This window comes from Cololabis saira, unplaced genomic scaffold (genome assembly GCF_033807715.1).
Source record: "Cololabis saira isolate AMF1-May2022 unplaced genomic scaffold, fColSai1.1 scf059, whole genome shotgun sequence".
NCBI classification, from domain to species: domain Eukaryota; kingdom Metazoa; phylum Chordata; class Actinopteri; order Beloniformes; family Belonidae; genus Cololabis; species Cololabis saira.
The window spans coordinates 218,136-241,488 of record NW_026906223.1 but is presented as its reverse complement, the minus strand read 5'-3'; the positions used below and the strand labels follow the sequence as shown (position 1 = coordinate 241,488).

Here is a 23,353-nt window from a genome sequence, read left to right as displayed (position 1 = left end):
AACTGTTTTGATGTTCTCCTTCACATCGCAGCACTGAGACAGTTCTAGTTAAAGTCCATAATGACATCCGCTCCAACACGGATAGTGGCAACATTTCAATCGTGGTCTCACAGTGCTTCATTTGACATGGTTGACCATAATACCTTGATAGACCGATTGAAGAACTAGGTGGGACTTTCTGGCACAGCACTTGCCTGGTTGAAGTCCTATGAGTTTTGCTACTTGCAGGAGAAAACTACAACTTACATAAGTCACTGGGGCTCGTCCGGGAATTGAACCCGGGACCTCTCGCACCCAAAGCGAGAATCATACTACTAGACTAACGAGCCATAAAACTCATAACTGGCAACACATAAAATGTTTTCTAAATTAAAAAACCAGGTTCCCATGTCACATCATCAACATTTAGAAGCTCAAGCAGGGCTGTTGACATGTGAGTGTGACTGTGAGACTGTTAGATTGGGACGATCTCCATGGAAACAACATCAATTCCATGACTGAGTGCATTACAGAGTACACTAATTTTTGCAACAAAGTTGAGAAAATCAGACAGTCAATCAGTGTTTCAATGGTAAACACAGGATATATTCCACCTCTGTGTCCAATGAGAGAAACCTGGACACAATTATCTCTAATTACTCATAGCAACCTGGCTGACATCATACACCAGCTGAATTCCACCACTTGCTGCCATGATACTCTGGCAACAGGGTTTTTTAAGAGTGTTGCACATTGTATGGCTTTCAGACATTTTGAACAAGTCTCAGCTTTCAGGTATTGTTCCTCTGTGCCAGTCTAGAGAGGTCACTTATGAACAGCTATAGGCCCGTATAAAACCTGCCTTTCCTAGTAAAATCATAGAAAAAGCTGTTTTTCAACGTGTGTACAAGCTCCTAACATTAAATAACTGTTTCGATGTTCTCCTTCACATCGCAGCACTGAGAAAGTTCTAGTTAAAGTCCGTAATGACATGCGCTCCAATACGGCTAGTGGCAACATTTCAATCGTGGTCTCACAGTGCTGCTTTTGACATGGTTGACCATAATACCTTGATAGACCGGTTGAAGAACTAGGTGGGACTTTCTGGCACAGCACTTGCCTGGTTGAAGTCCTATGAGTTTTGCTACTTGGAGGAGAAAACTACAACTTACATAAGTCACTGGGGCTCGTCCGGGAATTGAACCCGGGACCTCTCGCACCCAAAGCGAGAATCATACTACTAGACCAACGAGCCATAAAACTCATAACTGGCAACACATAAAATGTTTTCTAAATTAAAAAACAGGGTTCCCATGTCACATCATCATCAACATTTAGAAGCTCAAGCAGGGCTGTTGACATGTGAGTGTGACTGTGAGACTGTTAGATTGGGACGATCTCCATGGAAACAACATCAATTCGATGACTGAGTGCATTACAGAGTACACTAATTTCTGCAACAAAGTTGAGAAAATCAGACAGTCAGTCAGTGTTTCAATGGTAAACACAGGATATATTCCACCTCTGTGTCCAATGAGAGAAACCTTGACACAATTATCTCTAATTACTCATAGCAACCTGGCTGACATCATACACCAGCTGAATTCCACCACTTGCTGCCATGATACTCTGGCAACAGGGTTTTTTAAGAGTGTTGCACATTGTATGGCTTTCAGACATTTTGAATAAGTCTCAGCTTTCAGGTATTGTTCCACTGTGTCAGTCTAGAGAGGGCACTTATGAACAGTTATAGGCCTGTATAAAACCTGCCTTTCTTAGTAAAATCGTAGAAAAAACTTTTTTTCAACGTGTGTAAAAGCTCCTAACATTAAATAACTGTTTCGATGTTCTCCTTCACATCGCAGCACTGAGACAGTTCTAGTTAAAGTCCGTAATGACATGTACTCCAATACGGCTAGTGGCAACATTTCAATTGTGGTCTCACAGTGCTGCATTTGACATGGTTGACCATAATACCTTGATAGACCGGTTGAAGAACTAGGTGGGACTTTCTGGCACAGCACTTGCCTGGTTGAAGTCCTATGAGTTTTGCTACTTGGAGGAGAAAACTACAACTTACATAAGTCACTGGGGCTCGTCCGGGAATTGAACCCGGGACCTCTCGCACCCAAAGCGAGAATCATACTACTAGACCAACGAGCCATAAAACTCATAACTGGCAACACATAAAATGTTTTCTAAATTAAAAAACAGGGTTCCCATGTCACATCATCATCAACATTTAGAAGCTCAAGCAGGGCTGTTGACATGTGAGTGTGACTGTGAGACTGTTAGATTGGGACGATCTCCATGGAAACAACATCAATTCGATGACTGAGTGCATTACAGAGTACAATAATTTCTGCAACAAAGTTGAGAAAATCAGACAGTCAGTCAGTGTTTCAATGGTAGACTCAGGATATATATTCCACCTATGTGTCCAATGAGAGAAACCTGGACACAATTCTCTCTAATTACTCAAAGGAACCTGGCTGACACCATACACCACCTGAATTCCACCACTTGCTGCCTTGATACGCTGGCAACAAGGTTTTTAAGAGTGTTGCACATTGTATGGCCTCAGGGCTTTCAGATATTTTGAATAAGTCTCAGCTTTCAGGTATTACTCCTCTGCGCCAGTCTAGAGAGGTCACTTATGAACAGCTATAGGCCCGTATAAAACCTCCCCTTTCTTCGTAAAATCATAGAATAATCTGTTTTTCAACGTGTGTACAAACTCCTAACATTAAGGAACTGTTTTTATGTTCTCCAGTCAAGTTTCCACATTCCAGCATTGAGACAGTTCTAGTTAACGTCCATAAAGACATCCGCTCCAATACGGATATTGGCAACATTCAATTGTGGTCTCACAGTGCTGCATTTGACATGGTTGACCATAATACCTTGATAGACCGGTTGAAGAACTGGTTGGGACTTTCTGGCACAGCACTTGCCTGGTTGAAGTCCTGTGAGTTTTGCTACCTGGAGGAGAAAACTACAACTTACATAAGTCACTGGGGCTCGTCCGGGAATTGAACCCGGGACCTCTCGCACCCAAAGCGAGAATCATACTACTAGACCAACGAGCCATAAAACTCATAACTGGCAACACATAAAATGTTTTCTAAATTAAAAAAACAGGGTTCCCATGTCACATCATCATCAACATTTAGAAGCTCAAGCAGGGCTGTTGACATGTGAGTGTGACTGTGAGACTGTTAGATTGGGACGATCTCCATGGAAACAACATCAATTCGATGACTGAGTGCATTACAGAGTACACTAATTTCTGCAACAAAGTTGAGAAAATCAGACAGTCAGTCAGTGTTTCAATGGTAAACACAGGATATATTCCACCTCTGTGTCCAATGAGAGAAACCTTCACACAATTATCTCTAATTACTCATAGCAACCTGGCTGACATCATACACCAGCTGAATTCCACCACTTGCTGCCATGATACTCTGGCAACAGGGTTTTTTAAGAGTGTTGCACATTGTATGGCTTTCAGACATTTTGAACAAGTCTCAGCTTTCAGGTATTGTTCCTCTGTGCCAGTCTAGAGAGGTCACTTATAAACAGCTATAGGCCCGTATAAAACCTGCCTTTCTTAGTAAAATCATAGAAAAAGCTGTTTTTCAACGTGTGTACAAGCTCCTAACATTAAATAACTGTTTCGATGTTCTCCTTCACATCGCAGCACTGAGAAAGTTCTAGTTAAAGTCCATAATAACATGCGCTCCAATACGGCTAGTGGCAACATTTCAATCGTGGTCTCACAGTGCTGCTTTTGACATGGTTGACCATAATACCTTGATAGACCGGTTGAAGAACTAGGTGGGACTTTCTGGCACAGCACTTGCCTGGTTGAAGTCCTATGAGTTTTGCTACTTGGAGGAGAAAACTACAACTTACATAAGTCACTAGGGCTCGTCCGGGAATTGCACCCGGGACCTCTCGCACCCAAAGCGAGAATCATACTACTAGACCAACGAGCCATAAAACTCATAACTGGCAACACATAAAATGTTTTCTAAATTAAAAAACAGGGTTCCCATGTCACATCATCATCAACATTTAGAAGCTCAAGCAGGGCTGTTGACATGTGAGTGTGACTTTGAGACTGTTAGATTGGGACGATCTCCATGGAAACAACATCAATTCGATGACTGAGTGCATTACAGAGTACACTAATTTCTGCGACAAAGTTGAGAAAATCAGACAGTCAGTCAGTGTTTCAATGGTAGATACAGGGTATATTCCACCTCTGTGTCCAATGAGAAAAACCTGGACACAATTCTCTCAAAATACTCATAGGACCCTGGCTGACATCATACACCAGCTGAATTCCACCACTTGTTGCGATGATACTCTGTCAAAAGGGTTTTTTAAGAGTGTTGCACATTGTATGGCTTTCAGACATTTTGAATTAGTCTCAGCTTTCAGGTATTGTTCCTCTGTGCCAGTCTAGAGAGGTCACTTACGAACAGCTATAGGCCCGTATAAAACCTCCCCTTTCTTAGTAAAATCATAGAAAAAGCTGTTTTTCAACGTGTGTACAAACTCCTAACATTAAATAACTGTTTTGATGTTCTCCTTCACATCGCAACACTAAGACAGCTCTAGTTAAAGTCCGTAATGACATCCGCTCCAACACGGATAGTGGCAACATTTCAATCGTGGTCTCACAGTGCTGCATTTGACATGGTTGACCATAATACCTTGATAGACCGGTTGAAGAACTAGGTGGGACTTTCTGGCACAGCACTTGCCTGGTTGAAGTCCTATGAGTTTTGCTACTTGGAGGAGAAAACTACAACTTACATAAGTCACTGGGGCTCGTCCGGGAATTGAACCCGGGACCTCTCGCACCCTAAGCGAGAATCATACTACTAGACCAACGAGCCATAAATCTCATAACTGGCAACACATAAAATGTTTTCTAAATTAAAAAAACAGATTCCCATGTCACATCATCATCAACATTTAGAAGCTCAAGCAGGGCTGTTGACATGCAAGTGTGACTGTGAGACTGTTAGATTGGGACGATCTCCATGGAAACAACATCAATTCGATGACTGAGTGCATTACAGAGTACACTAATATCTGCGACAAAGTTGAGAAAATCAGACAGTCAGTCAGTGTTTCAATGGTAGATACAGGGTATATTCCACCTCTGTGTCCAATGAGAAAAACCTGGACACAATTCTCTCAAAATACTCATAGGACCCTGGCTGACATCATACACCAGCTGAATTCCACCACTTGTTGCCATGATACTCTGTCAAAAGGGTTTTTTAAGAGTGTTGCACATTGTATGGCTTTCAGACATTTTGAATTAGTCTCAGCTTTCAGGTATTGTTCCTCTGTGCCAGTCTAGAGAGGTCACTTACGAACAGCTAAAGGCCCGTATAAAACCTCCCCTTTCTTAGTAAAATCATAGAAAAAGCTGTTTTTCAACGTGTGTACAAACTCCTAGCATTAAATAACTGTTTTGATGTTCTCCTTCACATCGCAGCACTCAGGCAGTTCTAGTTAAAGTCCGTAATGACATCCGCTCCAACACGGATAGTGGCAACATTTCAATCGTGGTCTCACAGTGCTGCATTTGACATGGTTGACCATAATACCTTGATAGACCGGTTGAAGAACTAGGTGGGACTTTCTGGCACAGCACTTGCCTGGTTGAAGTCCTATGAGTTTTGCTACTTGGAGGAGAAAACTACAACTTACATAAGTCACTGGGGCTCGTCCGGGAATTGAACCCGGGACCTCTCGCACCCTAAGCTAGAATCATACTACTAGACCAACGAGCCATAAATCTCATAACTGGCAACACATAAAATGTTTTCTAAATTAAAAAAACAGATTCCCATGTCACATCATCATCAACATTTAGAAGCTCAAGCAGGGCTGTTGACATGCAAGTGTGACTGTGAGACTGTTAGATTGGGACGATCTCCATGGAAACAACATCAATTCGATGACTGAGTGCATTACAGAGTACACTAATTTCTGCGACAAAGTTGAGAAAATCAGACAGTCAGTCAGTGTTTCAATGGTAGATACAGGGTATATTCCACCTCTGTGTCCAATGAGAAAAACCTGGACACAATTCTCTCTAAATACTCATAGGAACCTGGCTGACATCATACACCAGCTGAATTCCACCACTTGTTGCCATGATACTCTGTCAAAAGGGTTTTTTAAGAGTGTTGCACATTGTATGGCTTTCAGACATTTTGAATAAGTCTCAGCTTTCAGGTATTGTTCCTCTGTGCCAGATTAGAGAGGTCACTTACGAACAGCTATAGGCCCGTATAAAACCTCCCCTTTCTTAGTAAAATCATAGAAAAAGCTGTTTTTCAACATGTGTACAAACTCCTAACATTAAATAACTGTTTTGATGTTCTCCTTCACATCGCAGCACTCAGACAGTTCTAGTTAAAGTCCGTAATGACATCCGCTCCAACACGGATAGTGGCAACATTTCAATCGTGGTCTCACAGTGCTGCATTTGACATGGTTGACCATAACACCTTGATAGACCGGTTGAAGAACTAGGTGGGACTTTCTGGCACAGCACTTGCCTGGTTGAAGTCCTATGAGTTTTGCTACTTGGAAGAGAAAACTACAACTTACATAAGTCACTGGGGCTCGTCCGGGAATTGAACCCTGGACCTCTCTCACCCGAAGCGAGAATCATACTACTAGACCAACGAGCCATAAATCTCATAACTGGCAACACATAAAATGTTTTCTAAATTAAAAAAAACAGATTCCCATGTCACATCATCATCAACATTTAGAAGCTCAAGCAGGGTTGTTGACATGCAAGTGTGACTGTGAGACTGTTAGATTGGGACGATCTCCATGGAAACAACATCAATTCGATGACTGAGTGCATTACAGAGTACACTAATATCTGCGACAAAGTTGAGAAAATCAGACAGTCAGTCAGTGTTTCAATGGTAGATACAGGGTATATTCCACCTCTGTGTCCAATGAGAAAAACCTGGACACAATTCTCTCAAAATACTCATAGGACCCTGGCTGACATCATACACCAGCTGAATTCCACCACTTGTTGCGATGATACTCTGTCAAAAGGGTTTTTTAAGAGTGTTGCACATTGTATGGCTTTCAGACATTTTGAATTAGTCTCAGCTTTCAGGTATTGTTCCTCTGTGCCAGTCTAGAGGTCACTTACGAACAGCTATAGGCCCGTATAAAACCTCCCCTTTCTTAGTAAAATCATAGAAAAAGCTGTTTTTCAACGTGTGTACAAACTCCTAACATTAAATAACTGTTTTGATGTTCTCCTTCACATCGCAGCACTCAGGCAGTTCTAGTTAAAGTCCGTAATGACATCCGCTCCAACACGGATAGTGGCAACATTTCAATCGTGGTCTCACAGTGCTGCATTTGACATGGTTGACCATAATACCTTGATAGACCGGTTGAAGAACTAGGTGGGACTTTCTGGCACAGCACTTGCCTGGTTGAAGTCCTATGAGTTTTGCTACTTGGAGGAGAAAACTACAACTTACATAAGTCACTGGGGCTCGTCCGGGAATTGAACCCGGGACCTCTCGCACCCGAAGCGAGAATCATACTACTAGACCAACGAGCCATAAATCTCATAACTGGCAACACATAAAATGTTTTCTAAATTAAAAAAACAGATTCCCATGTCACATCATCATCAACATTTAGAAGCTCAAGCAGGGCCGTTGACATGCAAGTGTGACTGTGAGACTGTTAGATTGGGACGATCTCCATGGAAACAACATCAATTCGATGACTGATTGCATTACAGAGTACACTAATTTCTGCGACAAAGTTGAGAAAATCAGACAGTCAGTCAGTGTTTCAATGGTAGATACAGGGTATATTCCACCTCTGTGTCCAATGAGAAAAACCTGGACACAATTCTCTCAAAATACTCATAGGACCCTGGCTGACATCATACACCAGCTGAATTCCACCACTTGTTGCGATGATACTCTGTCAAAAGGGTTTTTTAAGAGTGTTGCACATTGTATGGCTTTCAGACATTTTGAATTAGTCTCAGCTTTCAGGTATTGTTCCTCTGTGCCAGTCTAGAGAGGTCACTTACGAACAGCTATAGGCCCGTATAAAACCTCCCCTTTCTTAGTAAAATCATAGAAAAAGCTGTTTTCAACGTGTGTACAAACTCCTAACATTAAATAACTGTTTTGATGTTCTCCTTCACATCGCAACACTCAGACAGCTCTAGTTAAAGTCCGTAATGACATCCGCTCCAACACGGATAGTGGCAACATTTCAATCGTGGTCTCACAGTGCTGCATTTGACATGGTTGACCATAATACCTTGATAGACCGGTTGAAGAACTAGGTGGGACTTTCTGGCACAGCACTTGCCTGGTTGAAGTCCTATGAGTTTTGCTACTTGGAGAAGAAAACTACAACTTACATAAGTCACTGGGGCTCGTCCGGGAATTGAACCCGGGACCTCTCGCACCCGAAGCGAGAATCATACTACTAGACCAACGAGCCATAAATCTCATAACTGGCAACACATAAAATGTTTTCTAAATTAAAAAAACAGATTCCCATGTCACATCATCATCAACATTTAGAAGCTCAAACAGGGCTGTTGACATGCAAGTGTGACTGTGAGACTGTTAGATTGGGACGATCTCCATGGAAACAACATCAATTCGATGACTGATTGCATTACAGAGTACACTAATATCTGCGACAAAGTTGAGAAAATCAGACAGTCAGTCAGTGTTTCAATGGTAGATACAGGGTATATTCCACCTCTGTGTCCAATGAGAAAAACCTGGACACAATTCTCTCAAAATACTCATAGGAACCTGGCTGACATCATACACCAGCTGAATTCCACCACTTGTTGCCATGATACTCTGTCAAAAGGGTTTTTTAAGAGTGTTGCACATTGTATGGCTTTCAGACATTTTGAATAAGTCTCAGCTTTCAGGTATTGTTCCTCTGTGCCAGTCTAGAGAGGTCACTTACGAACAGCTATAGGCCCGTATAAAACCTCCCCTTTCTTAGTAAAATCATAGAAAAAGCTGTTTTTCAACATGTGTACAAACTCCTAACATTAAATAACTGTTTTGATGTTCTCCTTCACATCGCAGCACTCAGGCAGTTCTAGTTAAAGTCCGTAATGACATCCGCTCCAACACGGATAGTGGCAACATTTCAATCGTGGTCTCACAGTGCTGCATTTGACATGGTTGACCATAATACCTTGATAGACCGGTTGAAGAACTAGGTAGGACTTTCTGGCACAGCACTTGCCTGGTTGAAGTCCTATGAGTTTTGCTACTTGGAGGAGAAAACTACAACTTACATAAGTCACTGGGGCTCGTCCGGGAATTGAACCCGGGACCTCTCGCACCCTAAGCGAGAATCATACTACTAGACCAACGAGCCATAAATCTCATAACTGGCAACACATAAAATGTTTTCTAAATTAAAAAAACAGATTCCCATGTCACATCATCATCAACATTTAGAAGCTCAAGCAGGGCTGTTGACATGCAAGTGTGACTGTGAGACTGTTAGATTGGGACGATCTCCATGGAAACAACATCGATTCGATGACTGAGTGCATTACAGAGTACACTAATTTCTGCGACAAAGTTGAGAAAATCAGACAGTCAGTCAGTGTTTCAATGGTAGATACAGGGTATATTCCACCTCTGTGTCCAATGAGAAAAACCTGGACACAATTCTCTCTAAATACTCATAGGAACCTGGCTGACATCATACACCAGCTGAATTCCACCACTTGTTGCCATGATACTCTGTCAAAAGGGTTTTTTAAGAGTGTTGCACATTGTATGGCTTTCAGACATTTTGAATAAGTCTCAGCTTTCAGGTATTGTTCCTCTGTGCCAGTCTAGAGAGGTCACTTACGAACAGCTATAGGCCCGTATAAAACCTCCCCTTTCTTAGTAAAATCATAGAAAAAGCTGTTTTTCAACGTGTGTACAAACTCCTAACATTAAATAACTGTTTTGATGTTCTCCTTCACATCGCAGCACTCAGACAGTTCTAGTTAAAGTCCGTAATGACATCCGCTCCAACACGGATAGTGGCAACATTTCAATCGTGGTCTCACAGTGCTGCATTTGACATGGTTGACCATAACACCTTGATAGACCGGTTGAAGAACTAGGTGGGACTTTCTGGCACAGCACTTGCCTGGTTGAAGTCCTATGAGTTTTGCTACTTGGAGGAGAAAACTACAACTTACATAAGTCACTGGGGCTCGTCCGGGAATTGAACCCGGGACCTCTCGCACCCTAAGCGAGAATCATACTACTAGACCAACGAGCCATAAATCTCAGAACTGGCAACACATAAAATGTTTTCTAAATTAAAAAAAACAGATTCCCATGTCACATCATCATCAACATTTAGAAGCTCAAGCAGGGCTGTTGACATGCAAGTGTGACTGTGAGACTGTTAGATTGGGACGATCCCCATGGAAACAACATCAATTCGATGACTGAGTGCATTACAGAGTACACTAATTTCTGCGACAAAGTTGAGAAAATCAGACAGTCAGTCAGTGTTTCAATGGTAGATACAGGGTATATTCCACCTCTGTGTCCAATGAGAAAAACCTGGACACAATTCTCTCTAAATACTCATAGGAACCTGGCTGACATCATACACCAGCTGAATTCCACCACTTGTTGCCATGATACTCTGTCAAAAGGGTTTTTTAAGAGTGTTGCACATTGTATGGCTTTCAGACATTTTGAATAAGTCTCAGCTTTCAGGTATTGTTCCTCTGTGCCAGTCTAGAGAGGTCACTTACGAACAGCTATAGGCCCGTATAAAACCTCCCCTTTCTTAGTAAAATCATAGAAAAAGCTGTTTTTCAACGTGTGTACAAACTCCTAACATTAAATAACTGTTTTGATGTTCTCCTTCACATCGCAGCACTCAGACAGTTCTAGTTAAAGTCCGTAATGACATCCGCTCCAACACGGATAGTGGCAACATTTCAATCGTGGTCTCACAGTGCTGCATTTGACATGGTTGACCATAACACCTTGATAGACCGGTTGAAGAACTAGGTGGGACTTTCTGGCACAGCACTTGCCTGGTTGAAGTCCTATGAGTTTTGCTACTTGGAGGAGAAAACTACAACTTACATAAGTCACTGGGGCTCGTCCGGGAATTGAACCCGGGACCTCTCGCACCCTAAGCGAGAATCATACTACTAGACCAACGAGCCATAAATCTCAGAACTGGCAACACATAAAATGTTTTCTAAATTAAAAAAAACAGATTCCCATGTCACATCATCATCAACATTTAGAAGCTCAAGCAGGGCTGTTGACATGCAAGTGTGACTGTGAGACTGTTAGATTGGGACGATCTCCATGGAAACAACATCAATTCGATGACTGAGTGCATTACAGAGTACACTAATTTCTGCGACAAAGTTGAGAAAATCAGACAGTCAGTCAGTGTTTCAATGGTAGATACAGGGTATATTCCACCTCTGTGTTCCTTGAGAAAAACCTGGACACAATTCTCTCTAAATACTCATAGGAACCTGGCTGACATCATACACCAGCTGAATTCCACCACTTGTTGCCATGATACTCTGTCAAAAGGGTTTTTTAAGAGTGTTGCACATTGTATGGCTTTCAGACATTTTGAATAAGTCTCAGCTTTCAGGTATTGTTCCTCTGTGCCAGTCTAGAGAGGTCACTTACGAACAGCTATAGGCCCGTATAAAACCTCCCCTTTCTTAGTAAAATCATAGAAAAAGCTGTTTTTCAACGTGTGTACAAACTCCTAACATTAAATAACTGTTTTGATGTTCTCCTTCACATCGCAGCACTCAGACAGTTCTAGTTAAAGTCCGTAATGACATCCGCTCCAACACGGATAGTGGCAACATTTCAATCGTGGTCTCACAGTGCTGCATTTGACATGGTTGACCATAATACCTTGATAGACCGGTTGAAGAACTAGGTGGGACTTTCTGGCACAGCACTTGCCTGGTTGAAGTCCTATGAGTTTTGCTACTTGGAGGAGAAAACTACAACTTACATAAGTCACTGGGGCTCGTCCGGGAATTGAACCCGGGACCTCTCGCACCCTAAGCGAGAATCATACTACTAGACCAACGAGCCATAAATCTCATAACTGGCAACACATAAAATGTTTTCTAAATTAAAAAAAACAGATTCCCATGTCACATCATCATCAACATTTAGAAGCTCAAGCAGGGCTGTTGACATGCAAGTGTGACTGTGAGACTGTTAGATTGGGACGATCTCCATGGAAACAACATCAATTCGATGACTGAGTGCATTACAGAGTACACTAATTTCTGCGACAAAGTTGAGAAAATCAGACAGTCAGTCAGTGTTTCAATGGTAGATACAGGGTATATTCCACCTCTGTGTCCAATGAGAAAAACCTGGACACAATTCTCTCTAAATACTCATAGGAACCTGGCTGACATCATACACCAGCTGAATTCCACCACTTGTTGCCATGATACTCTGTCAAAAGGGTTTTTTAAGAGTGTTGCACATTGTATGGCTTTCAGACATTTTGAATAAGTCTCAGCTTTCAGGTATTGTTCCTCTGTGCCAGATTAGAGAGGTCACTTACGAACAGCTATAGGCCCGTATAAAACCTCCCCTTTCTTAGTAAAATCATAGAAAAAGCTGTTTTTCAACATGTGTACAAACTCCTAACATTAAATAACTGTTTTGATGTTCTCCTTCACATCGCAGCACTCAGACAGTTCTAGTTAAAGTCCGTAATGACATCCGCTCCAACACGGATAGTGGCAACATTTCAATCGTGGTCTCACAGTGCTGCATTTGACATGGTTGACCATAACACCTTGATAGACCGGTTGAAGAACTAGGTGGGACTTTCTGGCACAGCACTTGCCTGGTTGAAGTCCTATGAGTTTTGCTACTTGGAAGAGAAAACTACAACTTACATAAGTCACTGGGGCTCGTCCGGGAATTGAACCCTGGACCTCTCGCACCCGAAGCGAGAATCATACTACTAGACCAACGAGCCATAAATCTCATAACTGGCAACACATAAAATGTTTTCTAAATTAAAAAAAACAGATTCCCATGTCACATCATCATCAACATTTAGAAGCTCAAGCAGGGTTGTTGACATGCAAGTGTGACTGTGAGACTGTTAGATTGGGACGATCTCCATGGAAACAACATCAATTCGATGACTGAGTGCATTACAGAGTACACTAATATCTGCGACAAAGTTGAGAAAATCAGACAGTCAGTCAGTGTTTCAATGGTAGATACAGGGTATATTCCACCTCTGTGTCCAATGAGAAAAACCTGGACACAATTCTCTCAAAATACTCATAGGACCCTGGCTGACATCATACACCAGCTGAATTCCACCACTTGTTGCGATGATACTCTGTCAAAAGGGTTTTTTAAGAGTGTTGCACATTGTATGGCTTTCAGACATTTTGAATTAGTCTCAGCTTTCAGGTATTGTTCCTCTGTGCCAGTCTAGAGAGTTCACTTACGAACAGCTATAGGCCCGTATAAAACCTCCCCTTTCTTAGTAAAATCATAGAAAAAGCTGTTTTTCAACGTGTGTACAAACTCCTAACATTAAATAACTGTTTTGATGTTCTCCTTCACATCGCAGCACTCAGGCAGTTCTAGTTAAAGTCCGTAATGACATCCGCTCCAACACGGATAGTGGCAACATTTCAATCGTGGTCTCACAGTGCTGCATTTGACATGGTTGACCATAATACCTTGATAGACCGGTTGAAGAACTAGGTGGGACTTTCTGGCACAGCACTTGCCTGGTTGAAGTCCTATGAGTTTTGCTACTTGGAGGAGAAAACTACAACTTACATAAGTCACTGGGGCTCGTCCGGGAATTGAACCCGGGACCTCTCGCACCCTAAGCGAGAATCATACTACTAGACCAACGAGCCATGAATCTCATAACTTGCAACACATAAAATGTTTTCTAAATTAAAAAAACAGATTCCCATGTCACATCATCATCAACATTTAGAAGCTCAAGCAGGGCTGTTGACATGCAAGTGTGACTGTGAGACTGTTAGATTGGGACGATCTCCATGGAAACAACATCAATTCGATGACTGAGTGCATTACAGAGTACACTAATTTCTGCGACAAAGTTGAGAAAATCAGACAGTCAGTCAGTGTTTCAATGGTAGATACAGGGTATATTCCACCTCTGTGTCCAATGAGAAAAACCTGGACACAATTCTCTCTAAATACTCATAGGAACCTGGCTGACATCATACACCAGCTGAATTCCACCACTTGTTGCCATGATACTCTGTCAAAAGGGTTTTTTAAGAGTGTTGCACATTGTATGGCTTTCAGACATTTTGAATAAGTCTCAGCTTTCAGGTATTGTTCCTCTGTGCCAGATTAGAGAGGTCACTTACGAACAGCTATAGGCCCGTATAAAACCTCCCCTTTCTTAGTAAAATCATAGAAAAAGCTGTTTTTCAACATGTGTACAAACTCCTAACATTAAATAACTGTTTTGATGTTGTCCTTCACATCGCAGCACTCAGACAGTTCTAGTTAAAGTCCGTAATGACATCCGCTCCAACACGGATAGTGGCAACATTTCAATCGTGGTCTCACAGTGCTGCATTTGACATGGTTGACCATAACACCTTGATAGACCGGTTGAAGAACTAGGTGGGACTTTCTGGCACAGCACTTGCCTGGTTGAAGTCCTATGAGTTTTGCTACTTGGAAGAGAAAACTACAACTTACATAAGTCACTGGGGCTCGTCCGGGAATTGAACCCTGGACCTCTCGCACCCGAAGCGAGAATCATACTACTAGACCAACGAGCCATAAATCTCATAACTGGCAACACATAAAATGTTTTCTAAATTAAAAAAAACAGATTCCCATGTCACATCATCATCAACATTTAGAAGCTCAAGCAGGGCTGTTGACATGCAAGTGTGACTGTGAGACTGTTAGATTGGGACGATCTCCATGGAAACAACATCAATTCGATGACTGAGTGCATTACAGAGTACACTAATTTCTGCGACAAAGTTGAGAAAATCAGACAGTCAGTCAGTGTTTCAATGGTAGATACAGGGTATATTCCACCTCTGTGTTCCTTGAGAAAAACCTGGACACAATTCTCTCTAAATACTCATAGGAACCTGGCTGACATCATACACCAGCTGAATTCCACCACTTGTTGCGATGATACTCTGTCAAAAGGGTTTTTTAAGAGTGTTGCACATTGTATGGCTTTCAGACATTTTGAATTAGTCTCAGCTTTCAGGTATTGTTCCTCTGTGCCAGTCTAGAGAGGTCACTTACGAACAGCTATAGGCCCGTATAAAACCTCCCCTTTCTTAGTAAAATCATAGAAAAAGCTGTTTTTCATCGTGTGTACAAACTCCTAACATTAAATAACTGTTTTGATGTTCTCCTTCACATCGCAACACTAAGACAGCTCTAGTTAAAGTCCGTAATGACATCCGCTCCAACACGGATAGTGGCAACATTTCAATCGTGGTCTCACAGTGCTGCATTTGACATGGTTGACCATAATACCTTGATAGACCGGTTGAAGAACTAGGTGGGACTTTCTGGCACAGCACTTGCCTGGTTGAAGTCCTATGAGTTTTGCTACTTGGAGGAGAAAACTACAACTTACATAAGTCACTGGGGCTCGTCCGGGAATTGAACCCGGGACCTCTCGCACCCTAAGCGAGAATCATACTACTAGACCAACGAGCCATAAATCTCATAACTGGCAACACATAAAATGTTTTCTAAATTAAAAAAACAGATTCCCATGTCACATCATCATCAACATTTAGAAGCTCAAGCAGGGCTGTTGACATGCAAGTGTGACTGTGAGACTGTTAGATTGGGACGATCTCCATGGAAACAACATCAATTCGATGACTGAGTGCATTACAGAGTACACTAATTTCTGCGACAAAGTTGAGAAAATCAGACAGTCAGTCAGTGTTTCAATGGTAGATACAGGGTATATTCCACCTCTGTGTCCAATGAGAAAAACCTGGACACAATTCTCTCTAAATACTCATAGGAACCTGGCTGACATCATACACCAGCTGAATTCCACCACTTGTTGCCATGATACTCTGTCAAAAGGGTTTTTTAAGAGTGTTGCACATTGTATGGCTTTCAGACATTTTGAATAAGTCTCAGCTTTCAGGTATTGTTCCTCTGTGCCAGTCTAGAGAGGTCACTTACGAACAGCTATAGGCCCGTATAAAACCTCCCCTTTCTTAGTAAAATCATAGAAAAAGCTGTTTTTCAACGTGTGTACAAACTCCTAACATTAAATAACTGTTTTGATGTTCTCCTTCACATCGCAGCACTCAGACAGTTCTAGTTAAAGTCCGTAATGACATCCGCTCCAACACGGATAGTGGCAACATTTCAATCGTGGTCTCACAGTGCTGCATTTGACATGGTTGACCATAATACCTTGATAGACCAGTTGAAGAACTAGGTGGGACTTTCTGGCACAGCACTTGCCTGGTTGAAGTCCTATGAGTTTTGCTACTTGGAGGAGAAAACTACAACTTACATAAGTCACTGGGGCTCGTCCGGGAATTGAACCCGGGACCTCTCGCACCCGAAGCGAGAATCATACTAATAGACCAACGAGCCATAAATCTCATAACTGGCAACACATAAAATGTTTTCTAAATTAAAAAAACAGATTCCCATGTCACATCATCATCAACATTTAGAAGCTCAAGCAGGGCTGTTGACATGCAAGTGTGACTGTGAGACTGTTAGATTGGGACGATCTCCATGGAAACAACATCAATTCGATGACTGAGTGCATTACAGAGTACACTAATTTCTGCGACAAAGTTGAGAAAATCAGACAGTCAGTCAGTGTTTCAATGGTAGATACAGGGTATATTCCACCTCTGTGTCCAATGAGAAAAACCTGGACACAATTCTCTCAAAATACTCATAGGACCCTGGCTGACATCATACACCAGCTGAATTCCACCACTTGTTGCGATGATACTCTGTCAAAAGGGTTTTTTAAGAGTGTTGCACATTGTATGGCTTTCAGACATTTTGAATTAGTCTCAGCTTTCAGGTATTGTTCCTCTGTGCCAGTCTAGAGAGGTCACTTACGAACAGCTATAGGCCCGTATAAAACCTCCCCTTTCTTAGTAAAATCATAGAAAAAGCTGTTTTTCAACGTGTGTACAAACTCCTAACATTAAATGACTGTTTTGATGTTCTCCTTCACATCGCAACACTCAGACAGCTCTAGTTAAAGTCCGTAATGACATCCGCTCCAACACGGATAGTGGCAACATTTCAATCGTGGTCTCACAGTGCTGCATTTGACATGGTTGACCATAATACCTTGATAGACCAGTTGAAGAACTAGGTGGGACTTTCTGGCACAGCACTTGCCTGGTTGAAGTCCTATGAGTTTTGCTACTTGGAGGAGAAAACTACAACTTACATAAGTCACTGGGGCTCGTCCGGGAATTGAACCCGGGACCTCTCGCACCCGAAGCGAGAATCATACTACTAGACCAACGAGCCATAAATCTCATAACTGGCAACACATAAAATGTTTTCTAAATTAAAAAAACAGATTCCCATGTCACATCTTCATCAACATTTAGAAGCTCAAGCAGGGCTGTTGACATGCAAGTGTGACTGTGAGACTGTTAGATTGGGACGATCTCCATGGAAACAACATCAATTCGATGACTGAGTGCATTACAGAGTACACTAATTTCTGCGACAAAGTTGAGAAAATCAGACAGTCAGTCAGTGTTTCAATGGTAGATACAGGGTATATTCCACCTCTGTGTTCCTTGAGAAAAACCTGGACACAATTCTCTCTAAATACTCATAGGAACCTGGCTGACATCATACACCAGCTGAATTCCACCACTTGTTGCCATGATACTCTGTCAAAAGGGTTTTTTAAGAGTGTTGCACATTGTATGGCTTTCAGACATTTTGAATAAGTCTCAGCTTTCAGGTATTGTTCCTCTGTGCCAGTCTAGAGAGGTCACTTACGAACAGCTATAGGCCCGTATAAAACCTCCCCTTTCTTAGTAAAATCATAGAAAAAGCTGTTTTTCAACGTGTGTACAAACTCCTAACATTAAATGACTGTTTTGATGTTCTCCTTCACATCGCAACACTCAGACAGCTCTAGTTAAAGTCCGTAATGACATCCGCTCCAACACGGATAGTGGCAACATTTCAATCGTGGTCTCACAGTGCTGCATTTGACATGGTTGACCATAATACCTTGATAGACCGGTTGAAGAACTAGGTGGGACTTTCTGGCACAGCACTTGCCTGGTTGAAGTCCTATGAGTTTTGCTACTTGGAGGAGAAAACTACAACTTACATAAGTCACTGGGGCTCGTCCGGGAATTGAACCCGGGACCTCTCGCACCCTAAGCGAGAATCATACTACTAGACCAACGAGCCATAAATCTCATAACTGGCAACACATAAAATGTTTTCTAAATTAAAAAAACAGATTCCCATGTCACATCATCATCAACATTTAGAAGCTCAAGCAGGGCTGTTGACATGCAAGTGTGACTGTGAGACTGTTAGATTGGGACGATCTCCATGGAAACAACATCAATTCGATGACTGAGTGCATTACAGAGTACACTAATTTCTGCGACAAAGTTAAGAAAATCAGACAGTCAGTCAGTGTTTCAATGGTAGATACAGGGTATATTCCACCTCTGTGTTCCTTGAGAAAAACCTGGACACAATTCTCTCTAAATACTCATAGGAACCTGGCTGACATCATACACCAGCTGAATTCCACCACTTGTTGCCATGATACTCTGTCAAAAGGGTTTTTTAAGAGTGTTGCACATTGTATGGCTTTCAGACATTTTGAATAAGTCTCAGCTTTCAGGTATTGTTCCTCTGTGCCAGTCTAGAGAGGTCACTTACGAACAGCTATAGGCCCGTATAAAACCTCCCCTTTCTTAGTAAAATCATAGAAAAAGCTGTTTTTCAACGTGTGTACAAACTCCTAACATTAAATAACTGTTTTGATGTTCTCCTTCACATCGCAGCACTCAGGCAGTTCTAGTTAAAGTCCGTAATGACATCCGCTCCAACACGGATAGTGGCAACATTTCAATCGTGGTCTCACAGTGCTGCATTTGACATGGTTGACCATAATACCTTGATAGACCGGTTGAAGAACTAGGTGGGACTTTCTGGCACAGCACTTGCCTGGTTGAAGTCCTATGAGTTTTGCTACTTGGAGGAGAAAACTACAACTTACATAAGTCACTGGGGCTCGTCCGGGAATTGAACCCGGGACCTCTCGCACCCTAAGCGAGAATCATACTACTAGACCAACGAGCCATAAATCTCATAACTGGCAACACATAAAATGTTTTCTAAATTAAAAAAAACAGATTCCCATGTCACATCATCATCAACATTTAGAAGCTCAAGCAGGGCTGTTGACATGCAAGTGTGACTGTGAGACTGTTAGATTGGGACGATCTCCATGGAAACAACATCAATTTGATGACTGATTGCATTACAGAGTACACTAATATCTGCGACAAAGTTGAGAAAATCAGACAGTCAGTCAGTGTTTCAATGGTAGATACAGGGTATATTCCACCTCTGTGTCCAATGAGAAAAACCTGGACACAATTCTCTCTAAATACTCATAGGAACCTGGCTGACATCATACACCAGCTGAATTCCACCACTTGTTGCCATGATACTCTGTCAAAAGGGTTTTTTAAGAGTGTTGCACATTGTATGGCTTTCAGACATTTTGAATAAGTCTCAGCTTTCAGGTATTGTTCCTCTGTGCCAGTCTAGAGAGGTCACTTACGAACAGCTATAGGCCCGTATAAAACCTCCCCTTTCTTAGTAAAATCATAGAAAAAGCTGTTTTTCAACATGTGTACAAACTCCTAACATTAAATAACTGTTTTGATGTTGTCCTTCACATCGCAGCACTCAGACAGTTCTAGTTAAAGTCCGTAATGACATCCGCTCCAACACGGATAGTGGCAACATTTCAATCGTGGTCTCACAGTGCTGCATTTGACATGGTTGACCATAACACCTTGATAGACCGGTTGAAGAACTAGGTGGGACTTTCTGGCACAGCACTTGCCTGGTTGAAGTCCTATGAGTTTTGCTACTTGGAAGAGAAAACTACAACTTACATAAGTCACTGGGGCTCGTCCGGGAATTGAACCCTGGACCTCTCGCACCCGAAGCGAGAATCATACTACTAGACCAACGAGCCATAAATCTCATAACTGGCAACACATAAAATGTTTTCTAAATTAAAAAAAACAGATTCCCATGTCACATCATCATCAACATTTAGAAGCTCAAGCAGGGTTGTTGACATGCAAGTGTGACTGTGAGACTGTTAGATTGGGACGATCTCCATGGAAACAACATCAATTCGATGACTGAGTGCATTACAGAGTACACTAATATCTGCGACAAAGTTGAGAAAATCAGACAGTCAGTCAGTGTTTCAATGGTAGATACAGGGTATATTCCACCTCTGTGTCCAATGAGAAAAACCTGGACACAATTCTCTCAAAATACTCATAGGACCCTGGCTGACATCATACACCAGCTGAATTCCACCACTTGTTGCGATGATACTCTGTCAAAAGGGTTTTTTAAGAGTGTTGCACATTGTATGGCTTTCAGACATTTTGAATTAGTCTCAGCTTTCAGGTATTGTTCCTCTGTGCCAGTCTAGAGAGTTCACTTACGAACAGCTATAGGCCCGTATAAAACCTCCCCTTTCTTAGTAAAATCATAGAAAAAGCTGTTTTTCAACGTGTGTACAAACTCCTAACATTAAATAACTGTTTTGATGTTCTCCTTCACATCGCAGCACTCAGGCAGTTCTAGTTAAAGTCCGTAATGACATCCGCTCCAACACGGATAGTGGCAACATTTCAATCGTGGTCTCACAGTGCTGCATTTGACATGGTTGACCATAATACCTTGATAGACCGGTTGAAGAACTAGGTGGGACTTTCTGGCACAGCACTTGCCTGGTTGAAGTCCTATGAGTTTTGCTACTTGGAGGAGAAAACTACAACTTACATAAGTCACTGGGGCTCGTCCGGGAATTGAACCCGGGACCTCTCGCACCCTAAGCGAGAATCATACTACTAGACCAACGAGCCATAAATCTCATAACTGGCAACACATAAAATGTTTTCTAAATTAAAAAAAACAGATTCCCATGTCACATCATCATCAACATTTAGAAGCTCAAGCAGGGCTGTTGACATGCAAGTGTGACTGTGAGACTGTTAGATTGGGACGATCTCCATGGAAACAACATCAATTCGATGACTGAGTGCATTACAGAGTACACTAATATCTGCGACAAAGTTGAGAAAATCAGACAGTCAGTCAGTGTTTCAATGGTAGATACAGGGTATATTCCACCTCTGTGTCCAATGAGAAAAACCTGGACACAATTCTCTCAAAATACTCATAGGACCCTGGCTGACATCATACACCAGCTGAATTCCACCACTTGTTGCGATGATACTCTGTCAAAAGGGTTTTTTAAGAGTGTTGCACATTGTATGGCTTTCAGACATTTTGAATTAGTCTCAGCTTTCAGGTATTGTTCCTCTGTGCCAGTCTAGAGAGTTCACTTACGAACAGCTATAGGCCCGTATAAAACCTCCCCTTTCTTAGTAAAATCATAGAAAAAGCTGTTTTTCAACGTGTGTACAAACTCCTAACATTAAATAACTGTTTTGATGTTCTCCTTCACATCGCAGCACTCAGGCAGTTCTAGTTAAAGTCCGTAATGACATCCGCTCCAACACGGATAGTGGCAACATTTCAATCGTGGTCTCACAGTGCTGCATTTGACATGGTTGACCATAATACCTTGATAGACCGGTTGAAGAACTAGGTGGGACTTTCTGGCACAGCACTTGCCTGGTTGAAGTCCTATGAGTTTTGCTACTTGGAGGAGAAAACTACAACTTACATAAGTCACTGGGGCTCGTCCGGGAATTGAACCCGGGACCTCTCGCACCCTAAGCGAGAATCATACTACTAGACCAACGAGCCATAAATCTCAGAACTGGCAACACATAAAATGTTTTCTAAATTAAAAAAAACAGATTCCCATGTCACATCATCATCAACATTTAGAAGCTCAAGCAGGGCTGTTGACATGCAAGTGTGACTGTGAGACTGTTAGATTGGGACGATCTCCATGGAAACAACATCAATTCGATGACTGAGTGCATTACAGAGTACACTAATTTCTGCGACAAAGTTGAGAAAATCAGACAGTCAGTCAGTGTTTCAATGGTAGATACAGGGTATATTCCACCTCTGTGTTCCTTGAGAAAAACCTGGACACAATTCTCTCTAAATACTCATAGGAACCTGGCTGACATCATACACCAGCTGAATTCCACCACTTGTTGCCATGATACTCTGTCAAAAGGGTTTTTTAAGAGTGTTGCACATTGTATGGCTTTCAGACATTTTGAATAAGTCTCAGCTTTCAGGTATTGTTCCTCTGTGCCAGTCTAGAGAGGTCACTTACGAACAGCTATAGGCCCGTATAAAACCTCCCCTTTCTTAGTAAAATCATAGAAAAAGCTGTTTTTCAACGTGTGTACAAACTCCTAACATTAAATAACTGTTTGGATGTTCTCCTTCACATCGCAGCACTCAGGCAGTTCTAGTTAAAGTCCGTAATGACATCCGCTCCAACACGGATAGTGGCAACATTTCAATCGTGGTCTCACAGTGCTGCATTTGACATGGTTGACCATAATACCTTGATAGACCGGTTGAAGAACTAGGTGGGACTTTCTGGCACAGCACTAGCCTGGTTGAAGTCCTATGAGTTTTGCTACTTGGAGAAGAAAACTACAACTTACATAAGTCACTGGGGCTCGTCCGGGAATTGAACCCGGGACCTCTCGCACCCTAAGCGAGAATCATACTACTAGACCAACGAGCCATAAATCTCATAACTGGCAACACATAAAATGTTTTCTAAATTAAAAAAAACAGATTCCCATGTCACATCATCATCAACATTTAGAAGCTCAAGCAGGGCTGTTGACATGCAAGTGTGACTGTGAGACTGTTAGATTGGGACGATCTCCATGGAAACAACATCAATTCGATGACTGAGTGCATTACAGAGTACACTAATTTCTGCGACAAAGTTGAGAAAATCAGACAGTCAGTCAGTGTTTCAATGGTAGATACAGGGTATATTCCACCTCTGTGTTCCT

At 41.9% G+C, this 23,353-nt stretch overlaps 24 non-coding genes across 24 annotated transcripts; all 24 read right to left on the bottom strand.

Annotated features, from left to right (window-relative positions):
- Positions 1-257: 257 nt before the first annotated feature.
- Positions 258-329, bottom strand: trnap-ugg (transfer RNA proline (anticodon UGG)). The gene has a single exon. It is a non-coding gene; the product is annotated as a tRNA-Pro (tRNA).
- Positions 330-1,162: 833 nt separating this feature from the next.
- On the bottom strand, positions 1,163-1,234 carry trnap-ugg (transfer RNA proline (anticodon UGG)). Its single transcript has one exon. It is a non-coding gene; the product is annotated as a tRNA-Pro (tRNA).
- An 836-nt stretch (positions 1,235-2,070) lies between these two features.
- Positions 2,071-2,142, bottom strand: trnap-ugg (transfer RNA proline (anticodon UGG)). Its single transcript has one exon. It is a non-coding gene; the product is annotated as a tRNA-Pro (tRNA).
- Positions 2,143-2,996: 854 nt separating this feature from the next.
- On the bottom strand, positions 2,997-3,068 carry trnap-ugg (transfer RNA proline (anticodon UGG)). The gene has a single exon. It is a non-coding gene; the product is annotated as a tRNA-Pro (tRNA).
- Positions 3,069-3,905: 837 nt separating this feature from the next.
- Positions 3,906-3,977, bottom strand: trnap-ugg (transfer RNA proline (anticodon UGG)). The gene has a single exon. It is a non-coding gene; the product is annotated as a tRNA-Pro (tRNA).
- Positions 3,978-4,814: 837 nt separating this feature from the next.
- trnap-agg (transfer RNA proline (anticodon AGG)) lies at positions 4,815-4,886 on the bottom strand. The gene has a single exon. It is a non-coding gene; the product is annotated as a tRNA-Pro (tRNA).
- Positions 4,887-7,540: 2,654 nt separating this feature from the next.
- trnap-cgg (transfer RNA proline (anticodon CGG)) lies at positions 7,541-7,612 on the bottom strand. The gene has a single exon. It is a non-coding gene; the product is annotated as a tRNA-Pro (tRNA).
- An 836-nt stretch (positions 7,613-8,448) lies between these two features.
- On the bottom strand, positions 8,449-8,520 carry trnap-cgg (transfer RNA proline (anticodon CGG)). Its single transcript has one exon. It is a non-coding gene; the product is annotated as a tRNA-Pro (tRNA).
- Positions 8,521-9,357: 837 nt separating this feature from the next.
- Positions 9,358-9,429, bottom strand: trnap-agg (transfer RNA proline (anticodon AGG)). Its single transcript has one exon. It is a non-coding gene; the product is annotated as a tRNA-Pro (tRNA).
- Positions 9,430-10,266: 837 nt separating this feature from the next.
- trnap-agg (transfer RNA proline (anticodon AGG)) lies at positions 10,267-10,338 on the bottom strand. Its single transcript has one exon. It is a non-coding gene; the product is annotated as a tRNA-Pro (tRNA).
- An 838-nt stretch (positions 10,339-11,176) lies between these two features.
- Positions 11,177-11,248, bottom strand: trnap-agg (transfer RNA proline (anticodon AGG)). Its single transcript has one exon. It is a non-coding gene; the product is annotated as a tRNA-Pro (tRNA).
- Positions 11,249-12,086: 838 nt separating this feature from the next.
- trnap-agg (transfer RNA proline (anticodon AGG)) lies at positions 12,087-12,158 on the bottom strand. Its single transcript has one exon. It is a non-coding gene; the product is annotated as a tRNA-Pro (tRNA).
- An 838-nt stretch (positions 12,159-12,996) lies between these two features.
- Positions 12,997-13,068, bottom strand: trnap-cgg (transfer RNA proline (anticodon CGG)). Its single transcript has one exon. It is a non-coding gene; the product is annotated as a tRNA-Pro (tRNA).
- Positions 13,069-13,906: 838 nt separating this feature from the next.
- On the bottom strand, positions 13,907-13,978 carry trnap-agg (transfer RNA proline (anticodon AGG)). Its single transcript has one exon. It is a non-coding gene; the product is annotated as a tRNA-Pro (tRNA).
- An 837-nt stretch (positions 13,979-14,815) lies between these two features.
- Positions 14,816-14,887, bottom strand: trnap-cgg (transfer RNA proline (anticodon CGG)). Its single transcript has one exon. It is a non-coding gene; the product is annotated as a tRNA-Pro (tRNA).
- An 838-nt stretch (positions 14,888-15,725) lies between these two features.
- Positions 15,726-15,797, bottom strand: trnap-agg (transfer RNA proline (anticodon AGG)). Its single transcript has one exon. It is a non-coding gene; the product is annotated as a tRNA-Pro (tRNA).
- An 837-nt stretch (positions 15,798-16,634) lies between these two features.
- trnap-cgg (transfer RNA proline (anticodon CGG)) lies at positions 16,635-16,706 on the bottom strand. Its single transcript has one exon. It is a non-coding gene; the product is annotated as a tRNA-Pro (tRNA).
- Positions 16,707-17,543: 837 nt separating this feature from the next.
- On the bottom strand, positions 17,544-17,615 carry trnap-cgg (transfer RNA proline (anticodon CGG)). Its single transcript has one exon. It is a non-coding gene; the product is annotated as a tRNA-Pro (tRNA).
- Positions 17,616-18,452: 837 nt separating this feature from the next.
- trnap-agg (transfer RNA proline (anticodon AGG)) lies at positions 18,453-18,524 on the bottom strand. The gene has a single exon. It is a non-coding gene; the product is annotated as a tRNA-Pro (tRNA).
- Positions 18,525-19,361: 837 nt separating this feature from the next.
- trnap-agg (transfer RNA proline (anticodon AGG)) lies at positions 19,362-19,433 on the bottom strand. The gene has a single exon. It is a non-coding gene; the product is annotated as a tRNA-Pro (tRNA).
- An 838-nt stretch (positions 19,434-20,271) lies between these two features.
- Positions 20,272-20,343, bottom strand: trnap-cgg (transfer RNA proline (anticodon CGG)). The gene has a single exon. It is a non-coding gene; the product is annotated as a tRNA-Pro (tRNA).
- Positions 20,344-21,181: 838 nt separating this feature from the next.
- trnap-agg (transfer RNA proline (anticodon AGG)) lies at positions 21,182-21,253 on the bottom strand. The gene has a single exon. It is a non-coding gene; the product is annotated as a tRNA-Pro (tRNA).
- An 838-nt stretch (positions 21,254-22,091) lies between these two features.
- On the bottom strand, positions 22,092-22,163 carry trnap-agg (transfer RNA proline (anticodon AGG)). The gene has a single exon. It is a non-coding gene; the product is annotated as a tRNA-Pro (tRNA).
- An 838-nt stretch (positions 22,164-23,001) lies between these two features.
- Positions 23,002-23,073, bottom strand: trnap-agg (transfer RNA proline (anticodon AGG)). Its single transcript has one exon. It is a non-coding gene; the product is annotated as a tRNA-Pro (tRNA).
- Between the last annotated feature and the right edge of the window lie 280 nt (positions 23,074-23,353).